The 14725-nt window shown below is 47.9% G+C and overlaps 1 pseudogene; it reads right to left on the reverse strand.

The window, feature by feature from the left end:
- Positions 1 to 12615: 12615 nt before the first annotated feature.
- On the reverse strand, positions 12616 to 12724 carry LOC137372459 (U2 spliceosomal RNA; annotated as a pseudogene).
- Positions 12725 to 14725: the final 2001 nt, after the last annotated feature.

Here is a 14725-nt window from a genome sequence, read left to right on the forward strand (position 1 = left end):
GCCCAGAACTATACACAGTACTCCAGCTGTGGCCCAACTAGCATTTTATGCAGCTGTATCATAACCTCCCTGCTCTTATATTCTATGCATCGGCTGATAAAGGCAAGTATCCCATATGCCTTCCTAACCACCTTATCTACCTGTGCTGCTGCCTTCAGTGATCTATGCACAAGTACACCAAGGTCCCTCTGACCTTCTGTACTTCCTAGGGTCCAATATTCCCTTGCCTTGTTAGTCCTCCCAAGATGCATAACCTCACACTTCTCAGGATTAAATTCCATTTGCCAATGTCTGCCCATCTTACCAGCCCATCTATATCGTTCTGTAATCTAAAGCTTTCCTCCTCTCTATTTAGGACACCACCAATTTTCGTGTCATCTGTGAACTTACTTATCATACCTCCTATATTCATGTCTAAATCATTAATGTACACTACAAACAGCAAGGGCCCCAGCACCAATCCCTGCAGTACACCACTAGTCACAGGCTTCCACTCACAAAAACAACCCTCGACTATCACCCTCTGCCTCCTGCCACTAAGCCAATTTTAGATCCAATTTACCAAATTGCCCTGGATCCTATGGGCTCTTACCTTCTTAACCAATCTCCCATGCGGGACTTTATCAAAAGCCTTACTGAAGTCCATGTGTAGACTATATCAAATGCTTTACCCTCATCGACACATCTAGTCACCGCCTCAAAAAATTCAATCAAGTTAGTTAGACACGATCTCCCCCTGACTAAGCCATGCTGACTATCCCTGATTAATCCCTGAATCTCTACAAGTGGAAATTAATCCTGACCCTCAGAATTGTTTCCTAACCACTGATGTTAGACTCACCGGCCTGTAATTACCTGCTTTATCCCTACTACCCTTCTTGAATAATGATACCACATTCGCTGTCCTCCAGTCCTCTGGTACCTCTCCTGTGGCCAGAGAGGATTTGAAAATTTGTGTCAGAGCCCCTGCTATCTCTTCCCTTGCCCCACATAACAGCTTGGGATATATCTCATCTGGGCCTCGGATTTATCCACTTTTAAGCCCGCTAAAACAGCTAATACTTCCTCCCTTTCAATGCTAATATGTTCATGTATATCACAATACCCCTCCCTGATCTCTACACCTACATCGTCCTTCTCCATAGTGAACACAGATGAAAAGTAATCATTTAAAACCTCACCTATGTCCTCCGGCTCCACACAAAGATTGCCACTTTGGTCCCTAATGGGCCCCACTCTTGCCCTGGTTATCCTCTTGCCCTTAATATACTTATAAAATGCCTTCGGATTTTCCTTTATCTTGCCTGCCAGTGTTTTTTCATGTCCCCTCTTCGCTCTCCTAATTACTTTTTTAGTACCTCCCCTACACTTTCTATACTCCTCCAGTGCCTCTGCTGTTTTCAGTGCTCCGAATCTACCATAAGCTTTCTTTTCTTTTCCTGATCCAATCCTCTGTATCCCTTGACATCCAGGTTTCCCTGGACTTGTGGTCCTACCCTTCACCTTAACGGGTACATGTTGGCTCTGAACCCTCACTATTTCCAGTTTGAATGACTCCCACTGGTCTGATGTCAACTTTCCTACAAGTAGCTGCTCCCAGTCCACTTTGGCCAGATCCTTTTTTATCATATTGAAATTGGCTTTCCCCAATTCAGTACCTTTATTTCCGAACCTTCTTTGTCCTTTTCCGTAATTACTTTAAATCTTACAGAGTTATGGTCACTCTTCCTGAAATGCTCCCCCACTGACACTTCTACTACTTGTCCAGCTTTGTTCCCTAAGATTAGGTCCAGTACTGCCCCTTCTCTTGTAGGACTTTCTACATACTGTCTCGAAAAGCTCTCCTGTATTCATTTTAAGAATTCTGCCCCCTTTAAGCCTTTTACACTAAGACAATCCCAGTTGATGTTAGCTAAGTTGAAATCCCCTACTATTATTTTTACACCACTCTGAGATTTACCTACATATCTGTTCCTCTATCTCTCCCTGATTGTTTGGAGGCCTTTAGTACACTCCCAGCAAAGTGATTGCCCCCTTTTTGTTTTTAAGTTCTACCCATATGGCCTCATTTGAGGAACCTTCTAAGATATCATCCCTCCTTACTGCAGTAATTGACTCCTTGATCAACAGTGCAATGCCACCTCCTCTTCTCCTCACCTGTCACGCCTGAGGATTCCATACCCTGTTATATTGAGCTGCCAGTCCTGCCCCTCCCTCAACCATGTCTCTGTGATAGCAACAATATCATAATCCCATGTGCTAATCAACGCCCTCAATTCATCTGCCTTACTAGTAAGACTCCTTGCATTAAAATAGATGCAATCCAACCTTGCATTTTTCGCTTGTGCCTTAACAGGTCTATATTTGCTCTGCCTTCCAGACTGACTCAGTTTCTCTTCTATATTTGACTGTGTATCACTCCCTATTATACCTCCGCTCTGTATTCCATTCCCCTTCCAAATTTGTTTAAACCCCCCCACCCCCCACAACAGCACTAACAAACCTCCCAGCAAGGATGTTGGTCCCATTCAGGTTCAAGTGCAACCTGTCCAACTTGTACAGGTCCCACCTTTGCCAGAAACAGACCCAGTGATCCAGGAAACTAAAGCCCTTCCTCCTGCACCATCTCTTCAGCCACATATTCATCTGCTCTATCGTCCTATTCCTATTCTCACTAGTATGTGGCACCGGGGAGTAATCCAAAGATTACAACCTTTGAGATCCTGCTTTTTAATCTGCTACCTAGCTCCCTAAATTCTTGTTGCAGGACCTCATCCCTCTTTTTACCTATGTCATTGGTACCAATGTGTACCACGACTTCTGACTGCTCCCCCTCCCCCTTCAGAATGTCCTGCAGCCTGAAAAAGCCAAATGCAAGAGAAGGTAAGGAGCCAAAGAAATGGCAATGTGCTTTACACGTCATACATGGACATCAAAGAATGTACATATTATAAAGTTCCTCGTGAACATTCTTGGGACCAGAAACACTGGGCTGGATCTTGTTGTCCCCCCGGTATCGTGATCCGTGGTGGGGGGTTTCCTGAAGATGAGTTCGGAAGAGGCCACCATGGACCTCGACGCCGGGAGGGCCCAGACCAATGCTCCCAGCAGTGGCGAGGCTCCATGGCGGACCTCCCCTAGCCCCCGCCGCTGGGCAACGAGACCTGAATTTAAATATTTAAATTCACTAAGTAAATACATTTAAATGGACTTACCTTCAATTTCCCGGACCTGCCACGATCTTCGGTATGGCAGCCAGAATTCCGGGGTAAAGCAGCGTGACAGTGGTGGGCAGGGGGAGCAGTTAATATTTTCTGTGGGGTGGGGGGAAGATGGGGTCAAATAAACATAATGGGTGTAGGGGATGGTGGGAACGGGTGACCTTCAGACTTTTTGCAGTCTGGGGGTGGGGGGAAGGTCACAAAGCTAAGTGTTTTTGGGGGGGAAGGGCAAATAATTAATGTAAATGTTATTGGAGGGGGAATGGCATTAGAAATTAATTGTATATTTTTGGGGGCATACTTCTTTAAAAATTTAAATGAGCCTGCAGGGATGGCTGCTCTTTAAAAATGATGCCAGCGCCTACGCTCAGGCAGCTGACACCATTGCTGGGGAAGGACAGCCTGCCCCCTCCACGTGATTGGGGAGGGGAGAGCGTGAGCCACCCCGACTCTTTAAATGACCTAAAAGTCTGCTCAGTTAGGATATGATTTGGGCCTCATAGTAAAGGATATTGGTGCAGTAATTGGTTTCTTATTGGTGATATAGGCCATGGTTGCATGACACACAAAGGGTTGAATTTTCTGTAGAGGGCGGTTGCCGCAACACCAGGCCAGAAAGGCAGGGGATCCCCACATCGGCTATTTGGAGGACACCGGCTGCATTTTATGGCACTCAGGCCATTAACTGCCTGGAGCCAGGGTTCCTGCCCTTTGAGGGATGGGGATCCTGCCTCTGAGAGTTACCAACCAATCAGAGGGCTGGCAGCTCAGCAGTCTCAGCAGCGCCACCGGGAGTGATGATCACCGCTGGGACTGCACCCAGCCAGAAGAGGCAACACGGACACCAGCCTCGGCAGGCCCCGGCAAGGGGTAGTGTATGGGGTTGGGGTTAATGGGGGGCGGTGGTTGGTGAGGGTGGGGGGATAGGTGGTGGTGGCCTGGGTGTAGCCTTTGGGGGGCCCTCCAGTACAGATTGCCCAAGCAGGAAGGCACCAACCATAAGCTCACAGGGAGGCCGCCTGATTTTACTGGACAACCTCCCATGTGGCCACTTAAGGACCTCAATTGGCCAATGGGTGGGAGAGCCATCCTTGACCTTCCCCACCCGTGACAAAATTCAATGGTGTTGGGAAGGTGACGGACACTCCACTCCTCCCCCTCGGCTTTCCTCACAATTTTATGGCCCCCCCATACCCGCCACCACCCGCCCCCCCACCTTCCTCCCTGGAGAGCTGATAAAATTCAGCCCAAATTGTTGCCAAGAAGTTAACTTGCCATTTCACCATAGCCACTGAAAATGAGAAGAATAGTGGATTGCTGCAAAAAACCATGGGCATTGCAGGAAAATGGACATTGATGCATTATGTACCACTGGTGGTCACAAAATACCAGTATGCTAAAGGAGTGGACTCCCTTGCTGTGGTCGATGGGGAATCAAATGGCTACTAAGGGGCAACCAATCATTTTCTGCACTCTGACAAAGGTAGACGTATGCAGAAACAATGTTTCTGCTGTACTGCTGGTTATATACAACTCAGAAAAGCATCCATCATCTTCCTGATGCAGTGGAAGATAGAAAACTGCCTCACCTGTAGGGGACAGGAAGGACCCAATTATGTAACATTGATGGGCAGTAATCAATCATTCTGAGGCACTTGTCGACTTTGAAGAGGAGAAGCAGAGACAACAGCATTTTCTAACTGCAGAAAGCCAAGATTATCAGTGGTGCACGTGAAACTGCCTATCTAAATGGTGTACCACCGCTGCCTCAGCTTGCTCAACACATTCCATTCACAGTGCGACTCAGGTGGTGAAGCGTGATTGCAACAGATGACTGATATCTGTCATGACAGCTCTGATTATCCTCAGTCTCCTTAAAGACTCTTGCTCAGATGCATTGATGGAGATCAGACATTTGTGGTACCCCATTTCAGTAGGTAATTTTAAGTGCTGGAAGATTACCTCTGATGGTCTTGGATTCCTGCAGTTTGAAGTTACTGCTGTCTTTGCTTAAATGAATGCACTTTGATAGCTTGAATGATGTTTTTAATGATGCTTGTTGATATTCATCAGACCTAGCGGACATATTTACCATCTAATTGATAAATTGTTTCACATCCGAGTTCAGAGAGACAGTCATCGTATGACAGTGACTTTCGATTAGTATTGTGAACAGAAGAAACTTCTAATAAACGAGTTATCAACAAAGACAATATACATGTGTTCTGTTTAATGCTATGGACATTATATTTAATAATTAAAACATAAATACATATTATGTATAATTTACCACAATGCAGTGTACTGCTGCAGTATGATTGTGCATACCCGTTAAAATGAAATGTTACAAAATCTAATTAAGGGAAAACAAGCATCCGCTCCTCCAATTACTAACTAGGGAGCAATTTACAAACTCGAATAGACTTTCCTACCCATCAGCTTGCTGATGCAGTGTTACTATGTGTATGTGCATTTAAAATCATGTTCGAAAATTCCATTTTCACTCTGACTTTGAATGCTACGTGTAGCAAATTAATACGCAGCATTAACTAAAGGCCAACAAAAGAGTATAGGAATCTGTTAATTGTTCCCCAAGCAATGACTTGAGAAGTTAAGTTTTAGATTTTGCAGGAAAAGTTTAGGAAAGTTTTATAATAGCATCTTATCACATCTCTCAGAACTGTGTCAACATTCTTCACATACAGTGAATTACTCAGAAGCGCAGTGACTTCATTGTTATGGAAGCCATTTTGCGCAGAGCAAGATCCCACAGACAGGCATGAGATGAATGACCAGTTAATCTGTTTTCTTTTGTTTTTTTGAGTTTTGGTTGAGAAAAATACCATCTCAAACAAGAGCGATTCTGACCATCTCCCCTTGATATTCAACAGCATCACCATTGCTGAATCCCCACCTATCAACATCCGGGGGGTTACCGTTGACCAGAAACTGAACTGGACTAGCCACATAAATGCTCTGGCTACAAGAACAGATCAGACGCTGGGAATTCAGCAACTCACCTCCTGTCTCCCCAATGCTTGTCCACCATCTGCAAGGCACAAGTCAGGAGTGTGATGGAATACTCTTGATTTGCCTGGATGGGTGCAGCTCCAACAACAACTTGAGAAGCTCAACACCATCCAGGACTGAGCAGCCCGCTTGAATAGCACCCCATCCACCACCTTCAACATTCACTCCCTCCACCACAAACACCCAGATGCAGCAGTATGTACCATCTACAAGATGCACTGCAGCAACTCACCAAGGCTCCTTCGACAGCACTTTCCAAATCCGCGACCTCTACCACCTAGATGGACAAGGGCAGCAGATGCATGGGGACACCACCATCTGCAAGTTCCCCTCCAAGCCACAGACCATCCTGACTTGGAATTATATCGCCATTCCTTCACTGTCACTGGGTCAGATCCTGGAACTCCCTTCCTAACAGCACTGTCGATGTACTTATACCCCAAGGACTGCAGTGGTTCAAGAAGGCAGATCACCACCACCTTCTCAAGGGCAATTAGGGATGGACAATAAACGCTGGCCTAGCCAGCGATGCCCATATCCCCTGAACGAATAATGAAAAAAGCAATATTGGTTGGGACACTGGGAGAACTCCCTGCTCCTCTTTTTGGTGGCAGTGGGTTAATGGAGGGGCTCAGGAATTGCCGCAGCTCGGCATCCTGTAGCGAGAACCGGATTGGACTTTTTACTTCATCCTTTAGATCGCCCTTCATTATCACCCTAGCCGCATTATCAGTTCCCACTTCCAGCAATTTGTGCTGCAACAATATTTTGATTTGAATGGTTGAGGGAAAATGTTTAACTAATGGGTCATGTCATGCAATGCCCTACTTGAGTAAAATCTGGTCCATTATGTATGCAGTTATTTGGAATAAGAGGAGAGTTGCATAATGGTTACTGAATGCAAGGGAAGAACTGAATAACTTCAACATTGGTTTCACTCTGGACTTTTGGCTGTAAATTGATGCACTGCTGCTCCAGTTACTATTTGCCGTTCAATCATGCTCCTCTTAACCCAGAAAACATTTTCAACAAAAGCTTTCCTGAGCTGCTCTTTATTATATCAGCAGCCTGCTGAAGTTCTGCTGAGGGCCATTGGTTAGGCCGCAAAATGCCGGATAGCTTTGTGCTAAACATTGTAATCTCATTGTTCAACTTTTTTTTTTATTTCCAAAATATACTTTATTCATAAACATCTGTAAAAATTACATTGCCAGACAGTTTCCAAACAGCACCAAAAAATACAAACATTGCAAGTGAGATCAGTTTCCTTCAATACTGTCATGAGTTTCTTCCCAACCCTTCCTTTTCACAATTGTCATGTCAATTACAGTTTTACATTTACAGCAATTGAGAATATTAACGATACAGTTCGAGGGGTTTCCCATGGATCCAGCCCCTCAGTCCAGCTTGGTGGGGGAACCTTACACTGTGGTCTTTCCCCATTGAGCCTTTGCTGCGGCTGCCCCAAGCTTTAGTGCGTCCCTCAGCACGTAGTCCTGGACCTTGGAATGTGCCAGTCTGCAACATTCGGTGGTGGACAACTCTTTGCGCTGGAAGACCAGCAAGTTTCGGGCAGACCAAAGGGCGTCTTTCACCGAATTGATAGTCCTCCAGCAGCAGTTGATGTTTGTCTCGGTGTGCGTTCCTGGGAACAGCCCGTAGAGCACAGACTCCTGTGTTACAGAGCTGCTTGGGATGAACCTTGACAAAAACCACTGCATCTTTTTCCACACCTGCTTTGCAAAGGCACATTCCAGGAGGAGGTGGGCGACCGTCTCTTCCCCACCACAGCCAACGCGGGGGCACTGTGCGGAGGGGGCGAGACTTCGGGTGTGCATGAAGGATCTGACGGGGAGGGCCCTTCTCACCACCAGCCAAGCTACGTCTTGGTGCTTGTTTGAAAGTTCTGGTGATGAGGCATTCCGCCAAATGACTTTGACGGTCTGCTCGGGGAACCATCCGACATGATCCACCGTTTCCTTTTCCCGTAGGGCCTTGAGGACATTCCGTGCAGACCACTGCCTGATGGACCGGTGGTCAAAAGTGTTTTCCCGCAGAAACTGCTCCACGAAGGATAGGTGGTACGGCACCGCCCAACTGCACGGAGCGTTCCGCGGCAATGTGACCAGGCCCATCCTTCGCAACACCGGGGACAGATAGATCCTCAGCCCGTAGTGACACTTGGAGTTTGCGTACTGGGGATCTACACACAGCTTGATGCAGCCGCACACGAAGGTGGTCATCAGGATGAGGGCCGCGTTGGGTACATTTTTCCCGCCCTTGTCCAGAGATTTGAACATCGTGTCCCTCCGGACCCGGTCCATTTTAGATCCCCAGACGAAGCGGAAAATGGCTCGGGTGACTGCCACGGCGCAGGAGTGGGGTATGGGCCAGACCTGCGCCACGTAGAGCAACAACGTGAGCGCCTCGCACCTGATGACCAGGTTCTTACCCACAATGGAGAGCGATCGCTGCCCCCACATGCCCAACTTTTGTCGTACCTTGGCTACTCGCTCCTCCCATGTTTTGGTGCACGCCCCGGCCCTTCCGAACCATATCCCCAGCAACTTCAGGTAGTCTGACCTGACGGTGAAGGGGACAAAGGATCGGTCAGCCCAGTTGCCAAAGAACATGGCCTCGCTCTTGCCGTGGTTAACTTTGGCTCCCGAGGCCAGTTCGAACTGGTCGCAGATGCTCATCAGTCTGCGCACGGACAGCGGATCCGAGCAGAAAACGGCGACGTTATCCATGTACAGGGAGATTTTGACCTGAGTGCCTCCGCTGCCTGGGATTGTCACCCCTCTTATGCTCGCATCCTTCCTAATAGACTCAGCAAAGGGTTCAATACAGCAAACAAACAAGACCGGGGACAGAGGGCAGCCCTGTCTGACTCCAGATTTGATCGGGAAACTTTCCGATTCCCACCCGTTGATTGAGACTGCGCTACTGATGTTTGTGTAGAGCAGTTGGATCCAATTGCAGATTCCCTCCCCAAACCTCATTTTGGAAAGCACGTCCATCATGTAGGTGTGCGATATCCTGTCAAAAGCCTTCTCCTGGTCCAATCTGATGAGGCAGGTGTCCACCCTCCTGTCCCATACGTAGGCGATCGTATCCCTGAGTAGCGCGAGACTATCAGAGATCTTCCTGCCGGGTACAGTACAGGTCTGATCAGGGTGAATCACCAACTCCAGAGCAGACTTGACTCGACTGGCTATGACTTTGGACAGAATCTTGTAATCAACATTAAGCAGTGAGATGGGCCGCCAATTTCTGATTTCTGCCCTCTCCCCCTTCTGCTTGTAAATGAGGGTGATGATGCCTTTTCTCATGGATTCTGACATGCTGCCGGCCAGGAGCATACTCTCGTATACTTCCAGCAGGTCCGGGCCGACCCAGTCCCACAGGGCCGAGTACAACTCGACCGGTAAGCCGTCGCTCCCGGGAGTTTTACTCGTCTCGAAAGACTCAACGGCCTTTGTCAGCTCGTCCAGAGTTAGCGGCTTGTCCAGTCTCTCCCTCCTGCTGTCATCTAAGACCTCTGTGATAGATGACAGGAAGGACTGGGAGGCTCTGCTGTCTGTGGGCTTCGTGTCATACAGCCCAGCATAAAAGGATTTGCTGATCCTTAGTATGTCGGACTGCAAAGACGTTACCGAGCCATCTTCTTCCTTCAGGCTGCTGATAACAGAGCTCTCTCTGTGTACCTTTTGGAAGAAGTAACGCGAGCATGTCTCATCCTGCTCGATGGAGCGGACTCTGGACTGGAAGATGATCTTGGAGGCCTCCTTGGCAAAGAGCGAGGCCTGCTGGCTCTTCACCTCTTGGAGGTCCTCCTTGACCTCGACCCCCATTGACTGCAACCGGAGTAAATTTTGCATAATTTTCTGGAGTCGGGACAGTTCCCTCTGTCTCTCTCTTGCCTTCTGAACACCTTTGTGGATGAAGAACCTCTTGATGTTCTCCTTAATCGCTTCCCACCAGTGAACTGGAGACTCAAAGAGGGGTTTCACGGTCCTCCAACCTTTGTAATCCCTTTTGAGTTCCTCAACATTCTCTGGGGTCAGCAGTGTCGCATTGAGCTTCCACGTCCCTCTGCCAACCCGCTGGTCGTCCTGTAAGTGACAGTCGGCCAGTAAGAGGCAGTGGTCGGAGAAGAACACTGGCTTGACGTCGGTGGATCCGACCGTGACAGCACGGGACGCAAACAGGAAGTCAATCCTGGAACGGGCAGACCCGTCCGATCTTGACCATGTGTATCTGCGCTGCGCTCCGTCTGCAGGTTTGCTGAAGACGTCGTGCAGTTTGGCATCCTTAACTGTTTCTATTAGGAATCTGGACATAGCGTCCAGTTTGCTGTCGTCACTGCCAGATCGTCCAGCCGCATCGATGATGCAGTTGAAGTCACCGCCTAGGATGACCGGCCTGGACGTCGCCAGCAGCAGTGGGAGCTGCTGGAAGACGGTCAGCCGCTCGCTGCGTTGTACTGGGGCGTACACGTTGATCAACCGGAGCGGAGCGTTGTTGTACCTCACGTCTGCTACGAGGAGGCGGCCGCCCACCACCTCCTTAACTTCGGAGATGGTGAAGTTACCTCCCCGCAGCAGAATACCCAGGCCGGAGGAACGGCAGTCATTACCCCCCGACCAGATCGATGGCCCGTGGGACCACCATCGCGACCTGTAGGTGCTGAGGTGTGGTATTCCACACTCCTGCAGAAACAGTAGGTCAGCTTTGACCTTGGCAAGGTAATCCAAGGTTGAAACACATCGCGCAGTAGATTTAATGCTACACACATTAATGGAAGCAATTCTTACACCCATTTTTTACTAAAAATTAGTTGTTGCTTCCCATACCATTTGTCCTCGCTAGTCCCAGTCCTTCAGGATGTTCCTGCATACCCATCGTGTGCGCAAGCCGTTTCACGTTGGTTGGGCTCAGAAACCCCTCCTGATTTTTCATGCAGGGTTTGTGCCGCTCGGGTGACATCGGGGGGGTCTTGTAGGCAGAGAGGATTGGGTTGTCCTCAGCTGCTTCCATCTGTTCATCCTCGAAAACATCACAGCTCCCGGTCTCCCGGAGCTCAGGGGCGCCAGACGTGTCTTTGCTCCCGGTGTCCCGGAGCTGAGATGCGTTGGCCACGTCGTTACGTGTGGGGCATTGGGGTTGGGGCACGCCGGGCCCATCACAGCTTCCAGTGCCTGGGGGCTGGGATGCTTTATCATCCATCTCGGAGTTCTGCCGCCTCTTTTGAAGGGGCTGTCGTTCCAGCATTTCCCCGTCCAGTGAAGAGGAGTTGTTGCAGTCTGATTCAGAAGAGAGCCTCCTCTTGCCACTGGTTTGGGTGGTGGCTTTGGGATGTTTTTTCTTTGTGGTTTTCCTCTGGACCACTTGCCACTGACCTGTTTGTCCATCTGCTGCCTCCTCCTCCATTGATTCTGTCTGTGGAGGAGGGGTTTCCGGGCGCTGGGTAGGTGCTGGGTCATTGGTTTCAGCTGCCTCCCCTTCCTTCTCAGGTTGAAGTTCCTCACTGCGGAGAAGGTTGCTGGTCTCCTTTCGAACAGCGGACGCCTTCGTCGAACCTTCTCCCGGCCTTTCCTTGGACCTTGCCGCCTGAGCATAGCTGAGGCAACGTTTGGGGCAGGTCTTGTAGAGATGGCCTGCCGCACCGCACAAGTTGCAACACTTAGTCTGCTTGCAGTCCTTGGTCTGATGGCCTTCCTCCTTGCAGTTCTTGCAAACAACCGTGCTGCAGTTGGCTGCCATGTGACCAGATTTGCCACAGGTGCGGCAAACTCTGGGCTGCCCAGCGTAGACCAAGAAGCCTCGACTTCCCCCGATAGCAAAGCTGGAGGGAGGGTGGATGATGGCTCCACTGGGATCTACCTTCAATGTCACCTTGACCTGCCGCTTGCTGGTCCAAATCCCAAAGGGGTCCTTGACATCAGTGCTGCTGCCGGCCACCTCGACGTACCTGGCGAGAAAGGTGAGTACATCCACCACCGAAACATGGGGGTTGTAGAGGTGAATCGTCACCACCCGGTCCCGTTGTGACGGAAGCGTGAAGAGCGGCTCCGCTGTGAGGATCGACAGTGGCGCCCGGTCCCCTTTCTCCTTGAACGCCTTCAGGAACTTGATGCATCCCGCCACGTTCCGGAACGTCACGTCGAAGTATCCACTGCTGGGGAAATCCTGCAGGCAGAAGACGTCCGTCGCTTGAAATCCGCAGCAATCGAAGAGAATTTTCTTGATGAAGAAGGTGCGATCGACCGGTGCATCTCCTTCCTTGTCCTTCACGACCACCCGAACGGTGTTGCGCACTCCCTGGCCCGAAGCTCGAAAATTGGTTATAGCCATTTTACTCAAAGCTTCCCCAGGATCAAAAGGCAATGATCATGGTCTCTTCTCAATCAAATAAGCACTGATAAGAACAGATACTACACTTGATCTTAGCCAAAAGGCCGAGAAGCGATCTCTCATTGTTCAACGTCTAACATGGGACCTCAATCAGCATGTTAGAGGTAGCCGGCTCCGTGAAGCAGGTAGGGACCTGGGCTGCTCATGCACACATTTTGGTGAAAATGATGATGACCATAGCAGGAGCAGATTGGGGCATTGCCATTTTTTGTCCACTATCACCCTGTTCCCACTGGACAGAGACTATGAAAATTGGCCTCAGAGTCTTGATGAATCTAAAATATCACTTAAAGCTGAGGCTGATTCTTTCCTGCATAAAGGTGGAGGGTAATGTTTGACCTGAAAAGGCATATCAAGTTTCCTTCCCTACAAAGGGATCAGGTCAGATTTGATCTGCAGCGAAATGTGATCTCTATCAATAACTGTGATAGTTCAGATCACTGTAATCTCTGAGCTCAAAGAGAGTCTTGTTCTTTCTACATACAAGATTCTGAAGGGGTTTGAGAGGGAAGACACTGAGAGGTTGTTTCCCCTGGCTGGGGAATCTAGAACATGGGGACACAGTCTTAGGATAAGGGGTCGATCATTTACGACTGAGATGATAAGAAACTTCTTCACTCAAAAGGTTGTGAATCTTTGGAATTCTCTACCCAAGAGGGTAGCGGATGCTCCATCATTGAGTATATTTAAGGCTGAGATAGATAGATTTTTGATCTCTCAGGGAATCAAGAGATATGGGGAGTTGGCAGGAATGTGGAGTTGAGGCAAAAGATCAGCCATGATCGTTTTGAATGGCACAGCAAGCTCGAGGGGTTATATGTTCTTATGTTCTTATCCTAAACTTGTACCAAGTAAAATTATTTTAACAAAGCAATTTAAATCATAGTGTTAGAATAGGGGAAATAATTAACATTTGCTTTGATTAAAAAGTAAGTAGACTTGACTATTCTAATGCACTTCTGGCTCGCCTCCCAGATTCAACTCTCCATAAACATAAGGTCATCCAAAACTCTACTGGGCGTGCCCTTACTTGCACCAAGTCCCATTCACCCATCACCCCAGTGCTCACTGACCTCCATTGGCTCTGGGTCAAGCAATGCCTCAATTTCAAAATTCACATCCTTGTTTTCAAATCCCGCCTCGGCATCGGCCCTCCATATCTCTGTAATTTCCTCCAGCCCCACAGCCCTCAAAAATATTTGTACTCCTCTAATTCTGGTCTCTTGAGAATCCTTGATTTTAATCGCCCCACCATTGGTGGCCGCGCCTTCCGCTGCTAAGGCTCTAAGCTCTGGACTTCCCTCCCTACACTATCTCACTTTTTTCCTTTTTATGCTCCTTCAAACCTACCTCTTTGATGAGGCTTATGACCATCTGCCCTAATATCGCCTTATACGGCTTGGTGTCAAATTTTACTTTCCCATCCTCCTATGAAGTGCCTTGGGAGATGTTGTTACATTAACAGCGCAATGTTATTGTTGTTTTGTGAATATGAAATTGTTGTAGCTGGAGACCTTCCATTAGCAACAGAGATTATAGAAGCACATGAAACTCAATTAATTCAGGAAATACAAAATCACATTTTTAAAACAAATGTTAGTTATAAACCAGTAAGTTAAAATTGCATTGTGCGATCGGTAATTAATGTGTTAACACATTGGTATGATTTGTTTTATCTGTTATTTTAACAGAAGCATCTTTCATTAAAACATCAAGCAGAAGAATTTCATATAAACACATTAACAAATGTGTTACTAATATTGCATAACTCATTGTCAACCCATGGTCATTACACATTCGGAGTAGAGTACATGCTCAAAAAAGGTAAATATATCTTGCTCCTGAGCATGGATTCATTTAGAACCAGCAATCCACATAGGAATTAGTACAGCTTGATGGGACCAACAAGGACCAACTGCCGCCTACAATTTGAATAGTTAAAATCAAACATGACTGTTTGTACCAACATCATATTGTAAAACAGCCTCTGAATAGCAAATTCTTTGATGCTCTATGTGCGACTGTGTCTTATTTATCTATTCTATGGTTAGCTGATT

Source organism: Heterodontus francisci, chromosome 7, assembly GCF_036365525.1.
Source record: "Heterodontus francisci isolate sHetFra1 chromosome 7, sHetFra1.hap1, whole genome shotgun sequence".
In the NCBI taxonomy this organism is placed as follows: Eukaryota; Metazoa; Chordata; class Chondrichthyes; order Heterodontiformes; family Heterodontidae; genus Heterodontus; species Heterodontus francisci.